We start from the raw sequence: 23,808 nt of genomic DNA, 5'->3' as shown, positions 1-23,808 counted from the left end.
CAATTGGGCCATTAAATTTTTATAGTCATCTTAAGGTTTCAGGATTGCTATTCTTTCCCAGCTTCAGCCTCTTCACCCCTTCAGTGCAAAACTGCCACCGCCCACTTCAAGGGCATATCTCCTTAATGAACTATTTTAGATACACACAGTTTGGTAAGAACTTTATCAATCTCTCTGCCACTGTCTTACTCTATTCCAACCCTCTTCTATAGCGTTAGTGTTTGGATTCACAACTGTACACATGCACACACCTGACAAAGCCACCTGATTCTGAACACGGAGAATGATGTTCAAAGCCACTCACTGGGGATTGATTTTTCTCTTCTCTTGCCTTTTCATGAGTGCTCACAATTGCCTTTTTCCTGATGGCTTTCTTTGGAATGAGTTTTTTTAGCAGAAGGATCCCAGTTTTTTTCATTGGTGCTCATGGAATCTGACAGAGCTCTCTGGAACCCCAGCTCATCGTACTTTTTTGTAGGAGTATCAGTCCAGAAGGTCCTCATGAATCCAGAGAAACACTAATAACAACCTTCTTAACAACCCTTTTCAATTTCAGTAAAGAGGTAGGTGTTTGTCACTGAATAACCTGCATTCTATAGGTTTAGTTTGAGAGACAAATGGAACTACAAACCCAATTTGTGGGAGTCCCCGTGTTAATAAACATGAGACTCACTACATTGAGGGAGACTAGTCTTTAAAAGGGCCACATTCTGACCCTTATCTGTGTGTCAATGCATGTCCCTTGTCCTATTCCGCACTGAGACATGGGTAAAATAGTAAATCATCCACATGGCAACTTGTCCACAATCATGATCAAACCATGTGGCCTCACAAGAAGAGAGTCAACAATTCTTTTTAATTAGACCTCATGATATATAGAGAGAGACAGCATCATACATGTGTTTATATTCATACACATATTGACATATATCCTGAAATAAATTCATTATTGCACTTTTTATTGTTAAAAATAGGCATTATTAGCTTAAGTAGTATTCCATGACTTAATTTCATATATCATACAAAATCCTCTGACCTGAAAGCAAGATGAGAAAAATCAAATATACCTGTAGAGTTTATTTTATTTTTACTCACAGGTACAAATGATCTTTTCCCGGGTTGATATTTAAAAGGTGGCCTTGTCAACCATAGCACAGCATACTTTCTTGGTACAGAGCACAGAGTCTGTCTTTAACCTGTGACATCACACTTCTCTTCAAGGATGCTAAAAGATTTCTGATCTATAGAGCTAGATGTTGCTTCATGATTCTGCTTCTTCTCCAGAAATACAGGGTTTTGTGTGTATCAAGTCATCTCTTCACAACACACTTATGAAGCAGGAATTTCCTCCCCATTTTAGACACAAGGACACTAAGGTTCTGAGAGGCGATGTAAGTTACACAAGGCCATATGACTGGTGCATAAATGTCAGAGCAAGGAAATAAAATGTAGAGGTTGACCTGCCTCCAGAGCTCATACATTTTAACGTCACCCAACCCAGCTACACAGGGGACTGTACGGCACAGCGCTGCAGTGTTCCAGCACCAGAGACTGCTTCCCCACAGAGTCTGCTATACACTTCTTCCTGCAAACTTTTGACCCCTGTATCTCTCTCCCAGGAAAAATAATGATGAAGAGACAATGCCCAGTTCTGAGCTAATGTGGGATACTCATGATCAACAATGGAAATTTGAGGTATATCTCTCACAGAAACATACATTCCCAGAACTGTCCTCAGGATGCAACATTTACGAGAGTGTTCTAGACATGCTATTGTACGTCACAAAGTGCATCATTATACATTGTATCCTAAGCCACCCTGTTGCAGATTTGCATTTCTAGAAAATAAATCCTAATTTCACTGGCTCTGTGACATACATGCCACATAATGTAACCTGAGGCCTCCTCTATCATTTGGCTACTATATACAACTCAGGTTCACTCACTTTGTCAAAATAAGGTATTCCTTTAAAAGGAACTGCAATAAAAAAAATTTTTTAATTAAAGGGAACCATTTTTTTTTTTTAATGACTCCTTTTCCAACCAGGGATGTCTATTTTAAACAGCTGCTCAAAATATATTAATAATAAAGGCAAACAAATGTGCTTTCTCTGACTTTATGATCTGAAAATCTCCCAGCTAATGGCAGTCACCAATTTTCAGCCTTCCTTTCTAGTAGACAGTGAAGCTGACCATAAAGGGCTAAGCCTGGCCTGTCTGATTTATTATTACCATTGTATACTGTCAATTACTCATAAGCACTGCAAATGCTGGAACATTACATGAATGGAGCACTATACTAAATTATAAATGGCCAGTATGGAAAAGCGTAATATATGAGGTCTCATGAGCACAACGTAGAGAGCAGCCCTTCAAATAAAAGTCTCTTTTAATGAGCACCAAAAGCCCATCCACATTAAGCATATGAACTCGAGAAAAATAAATCAAAGGATCACAATTTACTATCTAAAAGGGGTGCATCAAGTTTGGGAGCAGACTAATTGCTGAGTTAAGAAGGCAAAGCAGCTCAGCATGTTAATAGCACAAAATACCACGTAGTACCTCTCCAAGTATCCTCACGAAGTCTTTGTACTCATCTAAAAGCCCAATAAGCTAAAGAGTAGTGTCCCAGGTGGATTCCCTAAGGCACAAGAATACATTATTTCTCTAACCTGGAGTGGAATGAGGAAAGGGAGGGGGTGGAACAATTAGGAAGGCAATTCTGGGACCTCTTTGCACTGTGTGTATAAATCATTAAATTGTAGACAAATGATTTAACACAAATACAAACAAGAGTTCCCAGAGAATTAAGTTTCCCTTCCCACAAATGAGTCAGAATAAAAGTGAGTTGGCAGAAAATAAAAAGTGAGTTGGCCACGCCATCATTCCATCAAATGCCAGGAAATATGATGTCACTACAAAATACACCACATAGGAATGAATATGACTGTGTTTAAAACCATCCATGCCCATGAAGTTCCTCCCTCCATGCAGGATATTTCCCAAACAGACCCATGAAGTCACTTCTCTAATACACACACAGGCTCCCTAAAGGCCAGTCCCACAACCTGGGCTCACCCTGAGGCAGTTGAAAACATTTTAAAGCAGAAGTGTAGATAGAAGATTATCAACTGTGCTTTCTTAGGAAGACCATCCTCTATTCTGAGATTATGCCCTTCTCAATAACTGATGTAAAAATTCTATTTCTTTTTAAAAGGATGACAATCATTTTGTAGTTGTCAAGGGCATTTTAATCTAATGTCCTTAATTTGGCAAAATGAAAAGTTAACAACTCTATGTCAAACTCATTTTTTTCATTTACTTGCCCATAAAAACCAGAAATCTAAAAAATTATTATCTTATATTCTCAGGAAGCCCAACTTTGTAAATCAACATATCCAGGTAAGCATCAAGGAATGTTTGCTCTGCTTATGTTGGTGCTTGAATGGGATTGGAGAAGAGAATCATACAGTACAACCTAACTCAGTGGGTGCTTTTGATTTCCAATACAATGAATCAAGACAGCCTTTCAAGCATTCACACTAAAGCAAAATCTGATCATCTGGAATTTTATGATGGCTTATGCTTTGTTTTCCATGTTGCCTTGATATCTCAGACAAGCTGAGGATTTTTCTCACATCATAATTTAATTTCTGCTCCACATCAGCTACCCATAGGTAATGAACTTCACTTTCACTTGTATGATGGAATTGCCCTTTCCTTTGATACTACAGCAAGACAGGGGAATCCCAGGAACTGACAAGTGATTGATTGGACATGGCACCTCCCAAGGCTTGGTCAACAGAAGAGGGCTTTAAAGTAAGCCTCACATTCCTGGAGAAAATTTCTGATGGATTTCTTGTGTGATATGGAGCCAAAGTTATAGGGGTCAAGGGTGTCTCATGCTCAAATCTACCACATGGTGAGATAGCTGATTATTTTTAGAAACTTAAGGATGATCAAGGGAAAAAAATTAAAAAGAAACAGAAAGATGAAAAAAAGAAGCAATCTTCAAACCAGAAGCATAACCCATGCTAGGGATCAAGGGAACTTCTGAATCACAAGAAAAGCCTGCCATTGAGAATGTACTTGTCTTGATTCAGGGCATTCCTCTGCCTAGGTGCCCTCCCTCCCTGGCCCAATTCTATAAATTCAAATCCTTCCCATTCCTCAAAGTTCAGTTAGAAACCGTTTCTTATAATAACCTTTCTGCCCCTGGATAATATATCCTCTCTTCCTTCTCAGCACAACCACAGCACTGTAACTGTAGCTCTTTTAAGAGAGGAATGCCTACTATTTTCTACTTTGTATTATAGATTTTTAAGATATGAGCATTATTTCCCCTACCATTTTGAAGAATCACAAGAGCAGATTTATGCCCCATTCATCTTGGTATACAATTGGTGGTCAATGATTACTTCCTGGATGAAAAACAAATAAATGAATAAATATAAAATGGCGTATATTCACTTTAGACTTCCTGCAATGTCACCAAGGCCTCTCTGCCACCCAGGATCAAATAAGTCATTGAAACATCAAGGATTAGGAAAGTAGTCTCTAGATATAGTGTGGCATTCAGTCATAACTTTCAGTATTTTTAATTCTATGCTTCTTCATCTGAGAAAACAAACACAATTCTGATGCTGGTGACAATCCCAAGAATTTCACCTTTGGTTCCTATAGTCACTTCTGGATTTTCCAACAATTTCACCAAAACAGTAAAAAATTATCTAATCTGATTATCACAACTATCCTGCCATGGGAGAGATAGAAACACAGGAATATTCTCCCCATGAAGCAGATAAAAAAAAATTTTTTTTAAAACTGAGAGTCTAAGAGATGCGAGTTTCAAATCTGGTTCAGTTTTGTCGCTGAAAAGACATGCTCACTATGTGGGGTCCAGGAGTGTGATGGGGTCCCCAAGATGAGGGAAGCAATTAGCATAAAGGCCTTTTAGAGAGGAAAATGATCCACATGAAATAAACAAGAAGTGACTGTATACATTCTCCCAAGGAAACACCAAACCTTGCTGACATACCCAACTTTGTAAGGAACATAGGTGGTGTCTTTGAAGACCTTGACATGTCCATGCAAGTGTTGATCCATTGGTCCCAAGACACTTGAAGTAGATGAGGTCCATTTATTTATTCAACAAGCATGACTTGGGGGTTTATGCCACAAAGGGCTGAAGAGATAAGTCCTGTTTCTGATTTCAAGGACTGCAAACTCTACTAGAGAGACCTTAACAATTTATAAGAGAAGGAAAAAGGATTTGAGATTAAACTTCTCTCAATGCTACACGGTGGAGCCAGGACTGGGATGCATTTTCTGGCTCTGCAGTCCTTGTTGGCTCTCTCCTTTTACAGGAAATGGGAACGGAGGCAGGGTGAGGTTGTCTTAAGCCCCATATTGGCAGAAAAGAGCTAGGATTTATGAGAGCTAAATCTTACATCCATGTTTTAGCCATTAGACAAGACTCCCTCCTTTGACAGTGATGACATTACTTTCCTTTCCTTTCCTCCAAAAAGGTAAAATGTTCAAGGTCTAGTCCAGCTGGAGCCCCCTGGAGCAGTGCAGCAGCCCTGACTGTGCTCTCCTGGGGCTGGCCCTCCAAACCAGATCCTCCAAACCAGAATCATACAAGTTCTTGCTAATAGACTGTTCATTTGCCTCAAATTCAGATTACTAATTGTCTTTGATCACATGTTATGTGGTGAGAAAATAAATTTTGAAAAAATTATGTTCTGTTAGCAAATAGCAGAACACAAGTTTTCCAACTCACAAATAATTTATTTTCACTCTGTATCAGAAAGCTCTTCATCTGACTCTAGATTTTAAAACTATTTCTCTGTTTCCCTGTGTCTTGCTCACCATTACATCCCTCACACCTAGCACAGTAATTAGCATGTAGCAGAGGCCCCCCAAAATATTGTTGGGTATTTAGGTGCAGTGTGTGCATGAATAAAGGCTGCTGTGTAACCTGCCACCCTTGCAATACTTAGTCCTCGTGGAAGGACTTGTCTGATTTCCAGGGTGATTCCCTAGGTGTAGGAGGGCAGGGGGCAGAGAGTGGGGGATGCCTGCCTCTCCGTGACCCCAGCAGTTCCAATGACAATGCACCTGAATGTTGCATACCTACAAAAACCCAAATACTCCATCTCACACTGACGACCATGTTTGAATGCAAGGGCTCTCTTTAAAAGACATTTAGGCAATTGAGCCAATTGTAGCAACCACACAAAGGCTGACCTTGGGACACCCGATCCCAGGCAGCTTGCAGCCATCTGCTGCTTCAAGGCACCATCCAGAAAAGGCAGCAAATAGCTCTGCAAAGCCATCAAGCCTGTTCTGCCCTGGTGCTGTGACAAGAAACTGTGACAAGGAAGAAGAGGCATAAAGTCACCTCCATTATGCAAAGCATGCCCTTAGGTTTTACATGCAGCTATTCATTAGAAATTGGTGTTGTTATCCCCATATTAGATGTTAAACTAAGAAGAATAGATAGCTACAGATGATCTTAGCCAAAATGCTGAGAAATAATATCCCCATATCAGAAACGAGAAAACTGAGGTTTTGAAAGGTCAAGCAGCTGACTCAAGCTTACTCAACTCAAAAGGAGCAGAGCCCAGAGGCAAACTCAGGTTTCTTGGACACCAAACCCCATGCTCTCTTTATCACTCCACTATATATACAGCCCTGGCTGGTTTAGCTCAGTGGATTGAGCGTCGGCCTGCGAGCTAAGTGTCGCTGGTTCGATCTTCCAGTCAGGGCACATCAGAGAAGGAAAACTCTGACTCCAAAAAACCTCCGCTGCCTTGCGGCATACCTCTTCAGGGGAAAGGCTAAGGGAGTAAACCCCGACAGAAAATCCGGAGCCGGAGTCCCTAAGGCGGTTTGACGTTGTAGTCAACACCGGCAACTCCTGCGGCGCACCTGAAGCCAAGCTGTATTGACTCCGTCTTTCCCTTGGATCCTTCAGCTGCGAAGAGAGGGGGGGTCTGCTGCATGGGCAACAGCAGACCCTCCATATCACCCTGCCCAGGCTCTGTAGCTTCAGCGTCATCGCAAGATGTCGATTCAACACAGGAGACAGATACCGTGTCACTCCCGAGTCGGACTGCACAGCCATTCTCGGCGGTGCAGATAGACTCTTAAGAAGCTACACCATCGTCTCTCGAGACGGACGGCTGCCGACGACGACGATATATACAGTTCTGTTCTGGCTTTTTGAGAGCAGGGCTTTGCCTGGAGTTGAGCATGTGGTGCTCCTGTTCCAATGGCACCCTTCTGACCAGTGGAGTGTCTAGTAAAATAGGTCTCGCGGAAGGCACGAGAGGTCATGGTCGTAGCATTCCCTTCAATGTACACATTTGCTCCATCCTACCTCCCTTCCTTAATCTCTTTACTTTTCTTCTTTCAGCCCTCTATGCCTGTCTCTTGGGCTTGCAATGACAGTCCTGTGACTCTCAAAGCTACAACATGTGCCAAGCCCTGGCACTAAACAGCTTAATTTAATTAGATCTAAGATGGCCAAGTTCACTGCTGACAACATTTCTCAGAATCAGCTGTAATGCCTCAGGACACAGTGTGAGGGTCCAGACCCAGGAACTGCCCTTGCCCACTGAGGAGCTAGGCTCCAGCGGGGCAGGACTTCCGCAGGTGCTGAAGGTCCTCTCTGGAAAGCTGAGTGTGCTGCCTCCATGCTGAGCAGTAGAGATGTGATAAAGCAGGCAGCAAAAAGTAGTTCTAATGAAGAGAGAAGGTGTCCTAATGGTGCCAAGGGAGGAAAATGGTAGAAAATTGGAGAGTGGACAGTGTTTACAGACCAACCAGGAGTCAGGTTCAGGAATGTCTGTCATCAGGCAACAGGGACCCAGCTAGTGTCCTGATGGTGAAAGCCAAGACCTTGGGTCCTAGCAGGCTTGGCAGGAGCAAGCAGAAAGGCCCAGGTATTGAAAGGGCTGGCAGCTGGGCAAGTTAATACCTGGACTTGGGTGAGAAACTAGAGCTCAGGATGGAGACCATGGCTAGGGATAGAGGCTGTTAGGTTTTTCTCTCATATTAATCAGTTCTCCAATTCTCCGACAGCAACTGGGCACCCTACAATTCAATTCAGTTCTGACACTACCTAGAATCAGAGTCAGACTGCACAATTAAGAGCTCAATCCCACAACACTGCACTCACTTCAGAAACCAGTTACAAGGATCAGGTCCCCAGGTTACTCGCACTTCTGTCTGATGTGGCTACAATGTCAAGGGCTCTCCCACCACTATCCCCCTTAGACTTGGTAATTTCCTAGAATGACTCACAGAACTCGAGAAAATGCTATCCTCACTATTGCAGTTGTTTGGGGGTTCAATTCCAGTCAGGGCACATACCTAGGCTGTGGGTTGATCCCCGGTCAGGGCGTACATGGTAGGCAACCAATTGATATTTCTCTCTCACATTGATGTTTCTTTCCCTTTCTCCCTTCCCCGCTCTCTAAAATCAATAAATATATTTTTAATTTTTTTTTAAAGAAAGAAACAGTCCAAAGTGGAGTCACTTTTGCTAAGACACATCACAAAACCGAAAGTTAATAACTAACCTAATTGCAGTTTCAGCCTCTCCCAGGAGTGGTATTTTAAATCAATTAGTCTAAAATTTCCTAATCAATACTAAAGAGGTAATCTTCATGATAAAACCCCTGTCATTTTCTCCCCCCACCCCCAAATAACCTGGTTTAAAATTAATTCTTTACTTTCTTTAGCTAAAATCTCCTCTGCCACACCCTTCTGCTTATAAAAACTTGCATTTTGGACAACCTCTGGGAGGGCCCTTCTAGCTGCTGAGATAGGAGGCTTCCTGGTTCATGAATTGCTTAATGAAACCAATTAGTTTCAAATTTACTCAGTTGAATTTTGTTATTTAATACACTTTATTATAAAGGATATAAATGAATAGCTAAATGAAGAGGTACATCAAGCAAGGTCCAGTAGAGTCCAGAGCCCAGGAGCCTTTGTGGAATTGGGGTGCACATGAATGTGTTTGCCAACTCAGAAGCTCCCTGAGTTGTTTAGGGGTTTTTGTAGAGGTTTCATTACATAAAATGATTGCAACCATTAGTTACTAACTCAATCTCCAGCCACTTTCCCTCCCCAGAGTTCCAGGGGTGGGGCTGAAAGTTTCAGGCTCTTAATCAAGGTTGGCTTCTCTGGCAGCCAGCCCCTATCCTGAAGCTAGCAGCCCCCAGACCAAGAACCACATCATTAGCACATCAAAGGTACTCTAATCACTCAGGATATTCTAAAGGTTTTAGGAGCTGTGCATCAGCTATGACCTCACCTAATACAGAAACCTAATGAACAAAACAGACTAGCAAAATAGAACCAGAGGCATGGAACAAGGAACAGACTGACGGTGACCAGGGACAGTGGGGGAAGGGAGGGGAAGGGAGAAAGAAGGGGAAGGGTCTAGTCAAGGAACTGGTATAAATGACCCATAGACAGGGGCAACGGAGTGGGGATTGACTGGGGGGGAAGGGGTAGGCTGGGTAGGGGAGAGCAATGGGGAAAATGGGACAACCGTAACAGAACAACAATTTTTAAAAAAAGAAAAGAAACAGGACAAAAACCAAATATTATTTATTCTACTACAGAAGCAAGTCTCCAGGTAGCACAATAAAAGCCAGGGTCACACGGGTGCCAAGGATGATTTACAGCTGTATCCTCTGCTCGGGGCAAAGCGTCAGATCCCTCCAGTTGAGAGTCAGGACCAGCTCTAGAAAAAAGTGATGGGGGACTCAAATGTTGGAAAATTTTAGTTTTAGGTAACAGCTAATAAGCTTTGTAATCCGCGTATGTAAACAGCTATTGTTTCAGGAACTGGAGGTATGACCCACCTTGACTCCAGGAAGCCACAAGCAGTTCCGCCTTTGTGCCTCAGGGGGAGGGCAAGCAACCAAGATGGCACCTGAGCCATTGCGCCCCAGGGTGAGGCCACTGCCCAGGGCACAAGGGCCACCATCCAGGGCACAAGGGCCACCATCCAGGGCACAAGGGCCACCATCCAGGACACAGATGAAAGAATCCTGCAGCTTTTATCTGATTAACCTTTTTTCCTGAATTCCGAACCCCTTACCTACACTTTTCTTCTCCTTATAAAAAAGGTCCACTAACAATGGAATGTAAGACGGTCTGTTAGGGTACAAACCCGCTATCTTCTCAGATGCCGACCATCTGAATAAAGCGCCCATTAAGATTCAACCCCTGTCTCTGCTTGTGGGGTCCGGTAGATGACAGGCAGCACGAACACCGGCTTTTCCGGTTTCAAAAGGACAGAGGTGAGCCTATAATTATGACACCCAGAGGATGTGGAAAGGAAAGATGTGGGCACTTGACCAGTGCTGGGAAACCAAGAAGAGGTTCCTGGAAAAACCCTCTGCTGCTCATATGGCTTCTGTGCTCCTGCTACATCTTCATGGTCACCATGGTTACCATGGTTATTCTGCTTCCCTCAGATACTTTTTAAAATCAGCTTTAAAAAAAGTTTAAGTTAGTCCAGTCCCTTCCCCTCATGACCCACGGGCATGGACAACAGTGTGGGGATTGACCATGGGAGCTGGGGGTGGATGGGCAGAAGAGAGCAAAGGGGGATAATTTTGGACAACTGTAAATGAATAACAATTTTACAATTATTTTAAAAAAGAACGTAAACTGTAATTGAAAAATAAAAATAAAAGTGAAAAAAAAAAAAAGTTTAACTGCTAGAAACAGAGTAGAACGATGGTTGCCAGAGGCTGAGGGTTGGGGAAAATAGGGAGAAGTTGAGAAAATGTTACAAACTTTCAGCTATAAGATGAATAAGTCTAACTATTGTATTAATGTATAACATAATGACTATAGTTGGTAACACTGTATGGTATAATTGAAATTTTCTAAGAAAATAGAAATTAAATGTTCTCACCAAAAAAAAAAAAAAAAGTACATTTGTGAGTATGTGAGGTGATGGATCTGTTAGTTAACTAGGTGGGGGAATCCTTTCATGATGTATATGTATAGCAAATCATCACTTTGTACACTTTAAACATCTTACAGTTGTATTTGTCAATTATCGAACTCCTTTAATTATGTGCTGGAATTTTAAAGAATTAACTCTTAGAAGTAGCCCTTGCCTTCAAAGATTTTTATCCTAATCAAAGACATATCTATAAAGTAGAGAAGTATAATATTTTAGTTCTAGAAGGAATCTTGAAATTTATACTAGTTTCCTATGGCTACTGTAATAAATTACCACAAAATTCATGGCTTGACTTTCAGCAGCTATGAAGCTGGGGAAATCCCAGCCAGACTGAACACATTAGATCTCGTCCTCCCAGCCCTTTGACCCTCCATGAAATGGTTTGACTCCCCCTCCCTTGCCCCCATCAAAAAAATTAATGGCTTGAAATAATACAAATTGATTGTCTTCCAGTTCTGGAAGTCAGATGTCTGTGCCAGTTCTCAGGTGCTAACATCAAGGTACTGGCACAGCTGCCTTTCTTCAGGGGGCTCCAGGGGAGAACCCATTTCCTTGCCTTTTCCAGCTCCAAGAGGCCACCTGCATGCCTTGGCTCAGATGTCCTTCTTCCGTCTTCAGAGGGTATCACTTCAACCTCTACTTCTGCTTCTGATCCTCCTACCACTCTCGGATTAGCCCCCATCCACACCACCCAGGATAATGTCCTCCTCTAAGGATTCTTAACTGAATCACGTCTGCAAAGTCCCTTTTGTCATGCGAGGTAACATATTCACAGACCCAGGGATTAAAACATGGATATCTTGGGGGGAGGGGCTGTATTTTGCCTGTTGCAAAGCTCTTCTAACATATTCACCTCCTTTTTTAGATGAGGACATTTAAACACAGGGAGGTAAATGACTTGCCTAGGGCCATGAGTTCAGACTAGAACCCAGACATATGATTCCCATCATAGTTCCCAGACAAGTGTTCTTTCTGCTACCTTAAGCTGCTGCAAATAGGAACAATACAAATTAGTATAATGCTACGTACAATTTACACTATATGTTTATTAATACTCAGAATTAGAGGATCAGAGAGTTAGTGCTCAGAGGACCTTAGAAGTCTTTATGTTCAGCCAGTGTGATCCTGGCTACACTCATATATTTCATATCTCCAGTTACAGGGAACCTGTCCAAACAACCTATAGCTCATTTCTGAAAGTGCTAATTGTTAGTAAACTGTTCCTTGAATAACTAGATCACCCAGTTTCAGAGTTTGGACTATCTACACTGTACTCCAGCTCTCCTAGGAAAGACCCACACAACACCAGAAATTCCATGAGCCTAGGTAGGCCAGAAGTTGAGGCCACTGTTTTGGGAACTCATCCTCTGAATCAGGCAAGAAAACCTCAGGGACTTAGTCCCACCTCAAAGGCTATCCCTGTGTTCCATCTCCCTGCTGGAACTGGAACCCAGATAGCATCTGCAGCAAACACTGTTAGACATGTGTCCAAACACATGCTCTCCTTCCTTATAATGGACTGTAACAGACACATGACTAGACTACATTTCTCCGACTCTCCTGCAATTAGGTGAGCATAAGACTAGTTTGCACCAATAGAATATGAGTAGAAATAATGGGTATCACTTTGGATCCAGGCTTTATAAAGTAGGTGTTTCTCCTTTGTTCTTTCTTTTTCCTTCTACCTGAATATAAATGTCTCCAAGAGTCTAGATGAAAGACACTTTGATTTCTGAATCACAGAGAGATACCCACTGCCCATGTGTGGTCACTTTAGACTGCTATGCGAGAAAGAAATAAGTTTCTATCACATTTGAACCATTATATAACTTGGAGTCTAATTTGTTACAGCAGCTTAGCTTACTCTAACTAAGACAGTATCTGGTAAGGCAGGAGTCTGATACAACTGTTATCCAACCAGTGTCATGGTCACCGGTCATAACCAAAAGGCAAGTTCTGATTATTCCTGCCAGCCAGAAAACTATTGTTCCAAGTCATGGAAGCTTTGGGCAGTGGGATGGGAGATATTGATTGGCCCCATAATCACCATCCATAGCCCCATGCTTTGATAAAGACTACAGATGTTTTCTTAGTATGACATAAGGTACTATTCAACCCACACCTCCTCCACCTTCCAATGAGATGGCTGCCCTAAGCCCCTTGCATGTGGAAATTCTAGACCCAGCACCGGTCACACCTGATACTCACGAAGTCTGTAAAGGAATCTACTCACCACCACTGTCACCAGCATTATGTCATCAGCCCTGACCACTTCTGAGCCATGTGGTTGTCCTCACCTCCACACAGTCATAGATCTCAGCTCAGTCCTCAGAGGTTCTGCGAGCCAGGAGTGCCAACATACACCCCACCCAAGTGACGCTGTCACTCTACCCTACAAGGTCCCACAGGTAGGACCCTGGCAGCAGAATTGCCAGGACAGAACAGGTCCAGCTGGCCACCCCTCATGAATGCAGAAGCACTGTTCCCTTTTGTCCACCTAGTACCATGCAAGGGTCAGCCCTCTGACCTCACATCTTTTGATCATTTTAGTGAGTTTATTTTAGCCAATTTGCTAATGACCTTTTCTGCCACTGGGTCTCAGGAACATAATTTCCAACCTCACAACATTCAATCACTTTGAAAAGTTCCCCATTCATAGTCCAGTTTATCAAATAAACATCCCACCTCATTGGACGTCCTACTATATTTACTGGAAGTTTCTGTCTTTTGGTAACTTAACCCCCTGAATCCTGGTTTTGCATAAGACTAGGATTCTGAAGATATCCAAAACAAGAATTTCTCTACATGATAGTCCTCCTTAAAACTAAGAATAATTTTCATCTTTTGGTTGGGCCAAACATTTCTAATTCCTCTGACTAAGCCTTAAGAATTAAATAAGAAAAAAAAAAAAATAATGTAAAAGCAGCACGTTGTGATTTCTTGAGCCCCCAGAGAATGCTGGTCAATGTTGCAGGTGCTGTACGCAATCTCAATTCCCCTCACTCCCATTGTCTCGCCCCTGAACATGCCTCCAAGAAGAGGGGAGCACTGGGGGATAGCGGGGGCAAAGGGCCTGCTGGAGGAAGAGGAATCTGAGCTGGATTTTGAGGCTGTGTATCATTGGTTGTATGCGGTAGACAAGAAATCCAGGGAGGAAGAGAATATGAGTAAAGGCAGAACCAGAGGTGGTTCTGGTGAACGGTTAAGATGGGTAATGCCACCGTTGGTGGGAAGGAGGTCCCCCACACCAATAAGTAATGCTCTGACACCAACTGGGTGTCCTGCAATTCAACTCATTTGGGACACTATCTACTTGGAGTTCGCATCAGATCCCATGGGTTAAGCATTCAGTCCTACAAGACTGCCCCTCCCCAACATCAGACACCAATCTCAAGTTCAGGTCATCACACATGCTTCTGATCAACACCTATAGATTGGAGGTTCCCACAAACACCTCCTATGGTTTGATTAATTTCCTAGAATGGCTCACAGAACTTAAAGAAAAATTTTACTGACTAGATCACTGGTTTATTATAAAAGGATATAACTCAGAAACAGTTGGGTGAAAGAGGTACATAAGACAATCCCCATCTTCCTTATTTTTCTCAAGCATTGGATTTTACCCAGTGTTTTTAAATTCCTTTTTTTAATTACCTTTAAAGAAATGCCTTTCAGAGGAGTACATACTAGAAGTTTAAAGTAACTGTAGAAACATATATTCCATCTCTTAGGTCTCCATGTCAGGGACTCCCACTGAGAAGTATTGTGTGGGGAGTCTAGGAGCAGAAAGCCATTCCCTGCTGGGGGTGGAGGCAAACAAGTCAGAAAATTGTGAGAACTTAGCCTTTGGCCTCTGAGTGGGGAGAGAAAAAAAAAGTACTCAGGCTCCATATGTTAAAAACTACACCATCTTATTTATTTATTAACCTTCCTCTTTGTCTCGTAATATAAAAAGAGGATAATACAAATTGCATGGACATGAAAGTGGAGACCTTTTTCACCTTGGTGGTGTCTCTACTGGAGAAAAGATTACTCTTTTTGTCCATAAGGATGGATTCCAGTTTACTAAGCAGTCAGCATCCTGCACTGTCAGTCCTTTGAGTCCTTCACATTCTTCTCCCTTGTTACAGAAAACCAGAACTTGTTGGACCTCTACTGGGCTGAACACACCCCTGAGAACTTCCTGGCAATGGCATCAGCACTCATATATAAAGAAATCCATTGCTTGCACATATGTTGATTCTCATTTTTCAAAAAGTCAATTTAAAAAATGATTTTAAAAACAGAAAAATGAGTCCTTGAGTTTTTTTTTTCTCTTCTCACAAAAGTCCCTGGGATTTTCCAGAAACCATTAATTCTCTATTCTTAGCAAAGTCCCTAGTGAGCTACGATTCACTGCAGTTAAGGTAATGTGTTCTTCCATAAACAATCACAATTCTGAGTTTGTTTCGATGATCATCGTGGTGAATTATTTGGCCAAGGTGACTTTTTTCATTGAACATAATTTATAGTAAATGAATTGCCCAGGAAAGAATGCATTTAAGACACTGAAAACAAGATCTGTTTTTTATTCAGTGTTGCTGTTGCCCATTCAAAGAAAGATGTCCTTCCATCTAAACAATGTCTTTTAACTGGAATGAAGACAGAATATAATTAGGAGGAATTGAATCTTGGGTCCTACAACAGTGCTACAAAGTGCCCATCCACAAATTATAATTGGCCTATGACAACAGATTAAGAAAGCATGGCTAAAATCTTTTATCCCAATTTCACATTGACACAATCTCCAAATGTGTCATTAGCAACTTGTCTTATTGAATAAGGCAGAGGCCAGCTCGTATGCCACCTCTCTCATGAGAAGAGTCACGTGTGATGTGAGCCACACAGTGGCACTCATCTATGAAGAATTGGAAATTTTAGAAGTAATTATTTTTAAAAAAGAAAGAAAGAAAGAAAGAAAGAAAGAAAGAAAGAAAGAAAGAAAGAAAGAAAGAAAGAAAGAAAGAAAGAAAGAAAGAAAGAAAGGAAAGATGGCCCTTCATCACACATACTTTGAAAAAGCACTGGTCTGCAAAGCTGTTGGTAGATGTTCTAAGTCATACAGTTTGAAGCTTCCAAAATTTCAAAATACTTGAGTTATGGTTTCAGAGTAGTTCAAAAACAAAAAATAATTTGGTGAAAAATTATTTTCCAGGAAACTGAGAAGCTGAAAATTTTAAAACCAAAAGGGTGAAAAGTGTTGCTCTAGTGTTTTCTTTATTTGTGTAAATTTTTAGAGAATATAGATACACTGTATATACTTTTGTATTACATTGTATATAAAATAAAGTAAGTGCAGGACAAAACAATGCATTCCCATAGAAACTCAACGGCAACAAAATAAACTAACAAGCAAAATAGATCGGAGGCACAGAAACAAGGAACAGACTGACAGCCACGAGAGGGGAGAAGGAAGGTAGGGACAGACTGAAAGAAGGTGAAGGGATCAGTCAAAGAACATACATGCATCACCCATGGCCATGGACACCAGTGTGGGGATTGACTGTGGGAAGGGAGGAGCTGGGGGGAGTCGGGCAAGGAGGGAAAAATTGGGACAGCTGTAATAGCATAAACAATAAAAAAAATTTTTTTTAAACACCAATTTCCATCCCCAAATCTAAAAAGAAAAAATAAAAAGAAGAAGAAAGATAGAAATTCATGGCAGCATTGGTTATAACAACCCAAGACTAAAACAACCTAAATGCCATCAGTAGAGGCTGGTTAAATCAATAACATCATGCAACAAAACATTTTCCAGTTGTTTAGAAAGATTGAAACACCTCTACATGTCCAGAAATGGCAAGATTTCTAATACTTGTTATTAAGCTTTTTTTTAATCAGGATGAAAAACAGCATACATGGTATGAAATCTTTTGAAGAAAAGTAAGAACAAACACATATGCTCATGTTTAAATGTGTGGATCCCATTGGGAAAGATAAAGTAGCTTTCAGTGAAATGAACTGGGTACCTGGTAGATAAGGAGAGGAAAGTTGTCTTATTTTTTACTTTTGCCTTTTGGTATCCTTAGAATGTTGTACTACATGTAAATAAAATCTAGTCTCAACAACATATTAAAAATAATTTAAAAATTAAAAACAAAAATGAAAAATAAATTATTCGCGTTCAACCGTACCCATAAACTGAAATGACATCTGCCCTTAAATCTCCATTGCAGGGTCTGGCACAGTGCCTTCCATTCAATATTTGTTAGACTGTTGAACCAAAAGTAATAGCTCATACAGAATTTAACAGCAAACCAAAAAAAGGATCATTCAATATTTATCACTTAAAGTTGATACATTTTCAAAGAACTAAATCATTTCAGTCAAAATGAACAAACTGCATTATAGAAACAGTTGAAAGCTCTAAAGCTGCTGAGAGAGTTCTAGAATAAGCTTTAGAATCAAAGGCTGTCCACAATGGAATAAGTTATCCTGATAGATTTAATCAATAAATTAAGAAAATCATGTATTTCTAAGTACATTGTCATTTGACTAGAGAACACAGGATTTAGATGTCATCCAGAGACTGCGCTTCAATCTTTCATAAATTTGTTATAATTCTACAGACTCAGCAAGGCTGTGCCATGTTTGTTTAGATTGAATCTGAAAAAATAACATTGTTTTGGATGAAAATGAAGATAAAGAAAATAGTAGGAAGTTAGTATTAGGCACTCCCAAAGTGAAGTTCTAGACCAGGTATTCAGAATCTAAGACCAAAAAAATCAACATTGAAACTGTTAGAGATAACAAAATAGATATTAGCCTGGGCTTATTCCTCTATTTTTTTTCAAAGCTTGGCACATTTAGTTTCACAATAATCAATCTTGATTTTATGATATTTGTTTGTTCTTTGTTAATTTTATTTAATATTCCCACACCCCTCAAACAGGTCTGCATCCTCATTAGATACCCTCAGAATTCTCCTAAGAGACTTAATTTTTCTCCCACCAATTTGTTTATTTATCCAGTCATTCTATTTAGGGAACAGTATAACTGTTCAGTAGAAGTCTTCATACTATTCCCCAACCCCACTCCCAAATCCACATGTATTGCTATGAGTCATTCAGTTCCTTTAATGAGAAAATAACATTGGGTCACTCTAAAAAGAATAAAGTGAGGGGTTAAATTAAAAAATTACTCCCTTTCACATAAAGACAAGGTTTTAAAATAGATTAAATAACCCTAAACATGTGATGTCAACTCCTGCACAAATTCTTTAGGAGAAGCTCAAGATTCTAATGGAAAAAAATTTACTCTTTATTCACAGAAACTACTGTACTCTCTCATGCTCTTCTGGAAAGTCCTTCCAACATAGTAAATCTTGCTCCAGGATCTCACAAATTATATTATCTGACAGAGAAATATTGCATTAGCCAGAAAGTTCATTTTTCATAAGATGGCTCTAGTAGGGCTTAGTTGTGTTTAATTTCATTCAAAACAACTTAGTTATGTTGTATTGTGACAGCTGTCATATCAGCATGCATTTTTAAAAAACATCAAAATTGGTGAATTTTTGTATAGCCATTTTAATATTGAAGATGAAAGATACAAGATTCTCAGCATATTATGCTTTATTATTTCAAGAAAGGTAAAAATGCAACTGATACACAAAAAAATATTTATGCACTCTATGGAGAAGGTGCTGTGACTGATCAAATGTGTGAAAAGTAGTTTGTGAAGTTTTGTGCTGGAGATTTCTCACTGGATGATGCTCCACAGTTGGGTAGACCAGTTGAAGTTGATAGTGATCAAATTGAGATATTAATTGAGAACAGTCAATGTTATACCATGTGGGAGATGGCCAACATACTCAAAATATCCCAGTCAATAGTTATTGGTGAAAAAAAAAATGCGTCTTTTATTTTACAGAAAAAAAAAAAAACCATACAGACTTTTTGGCCAACCCAACATATACTAATCTGTCCAGGTCCCCCAATTACAGGGACCCAGAGAAGTAACAGAGATAAGGGAGAAAGATTTAATTTCAAACATTTTTAAAAATCTGTGAGGTTTATATGCATACAACCCATTTATAGTATTAGTAGCCAATACCCTCAAAAGAAAACCAGCCCCAGGATAAGGATATTTTGCTCCCTCCACTTCCTATTTGTCCCTCCCATTGCTCACCCTTTTGGATTCAATCATTTTGACTTTATTTTACTAACATAAAAATACCTGGTGTGTCAGTTAGCTATCGGTGTGTAACAAATTGCCCTAGTGGCTTAAAACAACCCCCAAAATTACAGCAGCTTAAAATAATACTACTTACCATTTATCATGAGTCTACTGGTCAGCCGATCTTGAGTCATGCAGCTGGACTCAACTGGGTGATGGAGGGGCTGGCTAGTTTAGGGTGGTCTTAGGTGGGGTGACCTGGCTCTCCTCCATGTGTCGCTCCTATCCCCCAGCAGGCTAGCTCAGGCAATTTTTCATGGCAGCAATCTGAAAAAGGAAAAAGAAGTACCCAGTGCTCTTTCAAGCCTCTACTTGTATTGTTTTGTCCCATTGGCTAATATTTCATCATCAAGCCCAAAGTCAGAGTAGAAGGTTATTACCAAAGGACTTTGATATGGGGAGATGCAAAAAATGGGTCCATTTGTACAATCAATCTACAATGCCTGGAAATAAACAACACAGGGTAGGGTGCTTAGAAAGCCCTCAAACCTTCTACTCCAATTGCTTACACTTACAGTGTGGGATAAGTTGCTGAGCTGGTCACCAAGTGAGAACTAGAGCCAACCTCAGCCTGTCAGGTGCAGCATGATTGGCTCAGGGTATAAGAGGGATGACTTCCTGCCACATCAAGGCTGGTAATTGGGAGTCCAGTGGCAAGACTCTTCCTCTCAGCAGTTGGAGAGAGATGCCCTCTACTCAGTCTAGGAAGTAATGAGCCAAATGGAGAGGAAAGATACATCCCAATGGAGGAAAGCCAAGTGATCATGCTGGGAAAAGAGCAAGGAGGATAGCTTTGAGTTCTGTGTAACGTGGTGAAGTTCAAAGCCCTTCTGATCCAAAGCCAAGGAAACCTATTAAGTTTCCTTGGCTGAGGGTGGCTGTAATGGATTGATTAAAATCTTTACCACTGGAAGCTGTACCATGAAAGGGACATTAAAGTTATGCTTAAGGAGCAAGTCACAGAGTCCCAAGGGTGGAAGAACTTTTTCCTGGTAATGATCAGAGCAGGGAAGAGAAGCTTCTGCAGCAGTCAAAAGTGATCAAGGCACATCCGGGCCAGGAGAAGTAACAACAGCACAGTGCAGGTAAGGGATGGGATGAGGTGGTCAAGAGGAGTATATAAGCACCCGTGAGATGACCCTGTAGGTTCCCTATGTGAGGAGGCATTTGGGGTCTGGGCTTCAGTAAGTTAGTTAATGGGGAGTAAGCTAGACCAGTGCTTCTCAAACAATCTGTGCAGAAGGGGTTTCTTAAATTTCCAAGTTGTTGTGAACTCACACTTTTATAAATATTATAAAAATAAATTATCCAAAAAAATAAAACTTAAAAACACAAACACAAGAGCAACAATTTTGTTACTAGTTTCAACAGACATTAGATTGTTCTGTCAAATTACTATCAAAGTTTCTAAACACTCTCAATTTTAAGGCTTATGTCATTGGGCACTGGTAGCAAACAACTAGCCAACTTGCACAGGTCTATGGACTTCACTTAGGGTAGCGCTGAGCTAGACAGCTGTCAGCCTTTGTTTGATGATATAAAAACAACAGCCACCAGGTTTGGAATACCTACCGTGTTCTAAGCTGTGCACTCAGTACTTCACATTTGTTATCTTTATTCTTTCAAAGTTATTATCCTCATTTTAAAGATAAGGGAACCAAAGCCAGTGAGACCTAAGACTTGCTCTAGAGTACATAGCAGGTGTCAGTGATGAGGTGGGCTTTCCTTTCATCCATTGCCTGCCTGCTCCGTAAGTGTGAATCAAGATGGGTATGAATTTAAGCACATACAGTACTCTACACTCTCTAAAATGCAAATAAGGGTAGGAGGTATCCAGGGAAACCTTCAAGGTATCTCAGTATAAATTGCCTTTGACATTAGCTCATCTTTCTCCTCCCTAAATGCAAAGACTTGGCATTTTGCCAGATTCATTAGTAATTATCTCAGCTCAGGAACCCATTCTGCTCTTAGTCTTCATTGTAGTTGTGCTTCACAACCACACACAAATGCCTCTGGTGCCCTCAAGTTTCAGACCTTATGGCTGGAATGGGCTTTGGGAGCTTTGAACCAGGTTGGATTAGACACAAAGCCATCATAATAGGCTTTCCTCACAGCTGTGACAGTCTCCTGACACGTTGTTTTGAGTTTAGTGGAAGTGTTCTTATTGTATTTTGTTATATTTGTTTTTATTTGTCTACTCAGCTGAGTAAGGATGAGTTGGGTCTGATCAATTCAGCTCATCCTGACTACAGACTCACGTTCCAGGAGGCAGGGCCTGGGATGTCCGGGCCTTGGACTTCCCCAAGCACAACCATGGGTAGCAGAGTCTGCCCTTTCAGTCTGGCCATCGGAGTAACGTTAGCAGAGAGCATTCTCAGTGCCAAACCAGAGGAGAGTTCCAAGGGATACAGCCCAACACAAGATGAGGAAGTGGAAGTTAGAACCACAGATGGGTTGAGATGGATAAGAGAGGTGATGGTATCATATCCTCTGTGAAGCTTTTTAATGACCCTCCCCCACAAGCCAAGTAGGCCCTCCCACCTTGTGTTACTACCATGCCCAAGTGCACAGTCCTGTAGTTCTTCTCATAGTGTAGGGCAATTGTGTACTTATATAGTCAACTCCCACACTACCTTTTATGTTCAGGGACTTCACACTCATTTGTGTACCCAGTACTATGTGTGGCAAATCACAGGCACTACTAAAACAGTGGGCTAAAGTGAACCCATGCCAGCTGAGTCTTACAAACACTAACTAGGGAGGTCCTCTGCTGGGCAAGACAAGTGAGTGCTGTGGAAACCTAAATTCCACTGTAAGACCTAAAAGTAGAAATTGAAAGTCTAGAAAGCTTCTAACTCTAAATGTCAAAGAGAGCTTATCCCAGGAGTTTTTTTATACGCTCAATAAAATAAATCTAAATGACTAGATAGATCCTCAGTAAATCCTTTGTTCTGTTTAAGTTGATTTGAAGTGGGTCTCCATTCCTTTCAACAAAAGGGAAGGTCAGCAAGTCAGTTCATCAACAAATCCATGGGTGTGTTCAAGGAGCAAAGTCAAATAGGCTCTTGGTTCATGGGAATGTGTGCAGATTGTTTTGGAGAAGGAAGCATTCCCAATACCTGGAATTTTCACCAAACACTTATTTCTTCATTATTCCTAAAGGACTGAGTTAATAGCACTGCAAAGACAACTTCCTCCAACAAGAGTCTTATGAGTAATATCAGTAATTAGTCTAGAAAATTACGTATGTGTTTAAATGTAAGTTTTACCCAAATGTAGCTAAAGTACCCAAAATAGATACCAAACTTTTTTTCTTACCCTAATTCTAAAATCATATGAGTAATCATTCATTGGACTTACTAAACTGTATTGCTTGGGGTTGGTTGATTTGTTTGTTTTTTCATAACTATTATTTCTGGACAGGCTCTTTTATTGTGATGGATAAAACTTCATACCTACTTATAATTCTAATTTATCTCATATCAAATGAGAAAAAAAACAGTATAACCTGAGCATTAGTCCAGCATGTATTAATATTTCATTATAGGTTAGCTTTAGCTTTACATACCTGGGCAAGAGGTAGGTCTTCTTTTTTTAACTGAGGTATTACTAACATACAACATTATAGTATTTTCAGGGGGACAACATAATGATTTGGTGATTTGTATATATTGTAAAATTATCACCACAATAAGTCTAGTTAGCATTCATCACCATACAGTGACAGTTTTTTTCTTGAGATAAAAACTTTTAACATCTACTTTCTTATCAACTTTCAAATAGGGAGTAAGGTGTTATTAACTATAGATAAGTCTTGATGGCATCTATTTAATGGGTTGATAATATAACCGGAAAGTTATATCTTAGCACTTAAAAATGCTAAGTGCCTTTTTAGATCTTAATCTGCTTTTGGTTTTTGTTCTTTCTTTCTTTCCCGGACATTGGCGTTTCAGCTGGGATAGATTTAATGAGCTGCTTCCTCCCATCTTTTGCTCACATGCTTTCCTCTAAGTGACGGCCACCCTGACCTCTTTAAAAGTCAAGATGAGTTCAGTCTTCTATGGGGGCCTCAGCTAAAAGTATGGCTCTCTTAAGTCAGCAAAAACTCATTCTCCCCCAAACTCCATATGGCTCTGCCCCATTAAGCCATTACTAGGCCATCTAGAGGTTGAATCTTTAACATCCTTAAGTAGAATATACACGTGAAAAGTAAAGAGAGGGAATGGATATTGATTCTTCCTCTTCTTTTTTATAATAGACTCCTGAGTTTGCAAAGACCCAGGCAGAGACTGGCTTCTATTCTGAAGATTACCAAATACACTCAGTCCTAAAACTTAATATTATGTCCTAAGTATAATCTTTGTGTAGCAGCTACTACCCTGTGCTGTTAAGTGCAAATTAGAAAAGGTGCCACTGCAGGCAGACACTGCCCTCAGGTGCTGGGCTTGGCAAGTGGCCCAGGGGCTGGATTCCAACCTCCACACTACTCACCCTGTCAGTCACTTTTTGAAGTGGACGAACAGCACCACCATAAGCAGTGACCCCGCCTTTGTGGTTGAGAAGCTCTCTTTACCTGTTGTTTCAACTGTGCA

At 40.7% G+C, this 23,808-nt stretch overlaps 1 pseudogene; it reads right to left on the bottom strand.

Moving 5' to 3' along the window:
• Nucleotides 1–6,367: 6,367 nt before the first annotated feature.
• Nucleotides 6,368–6,541, bottom strand: LOC150013254 (U2 spliceosomal RNA; annotated as a pseudogene).
• Nucleotides 6,542–23,808: the final 17,267 nt, after the last annotated feature.

The sequence above is a fragment of the Furipterus horrens genome, unplaced genomic scaffold (assembly GCF_987537825.1).
Source record: "Furipterus horrens unplaced genomic scaffold, mFurHor1.1.pri manual_scaffold_4, whole genome shotgun sequence".
Lineage (NCBI taxonomy): Eukaryota > Metazoa > Chordata > Mammalia > Chiroptera > Furipteridae > Furipterus > Furipterus horrens.
This window is presented reverse-complemented; position numbering and strand designations above follow the sequence as displayed.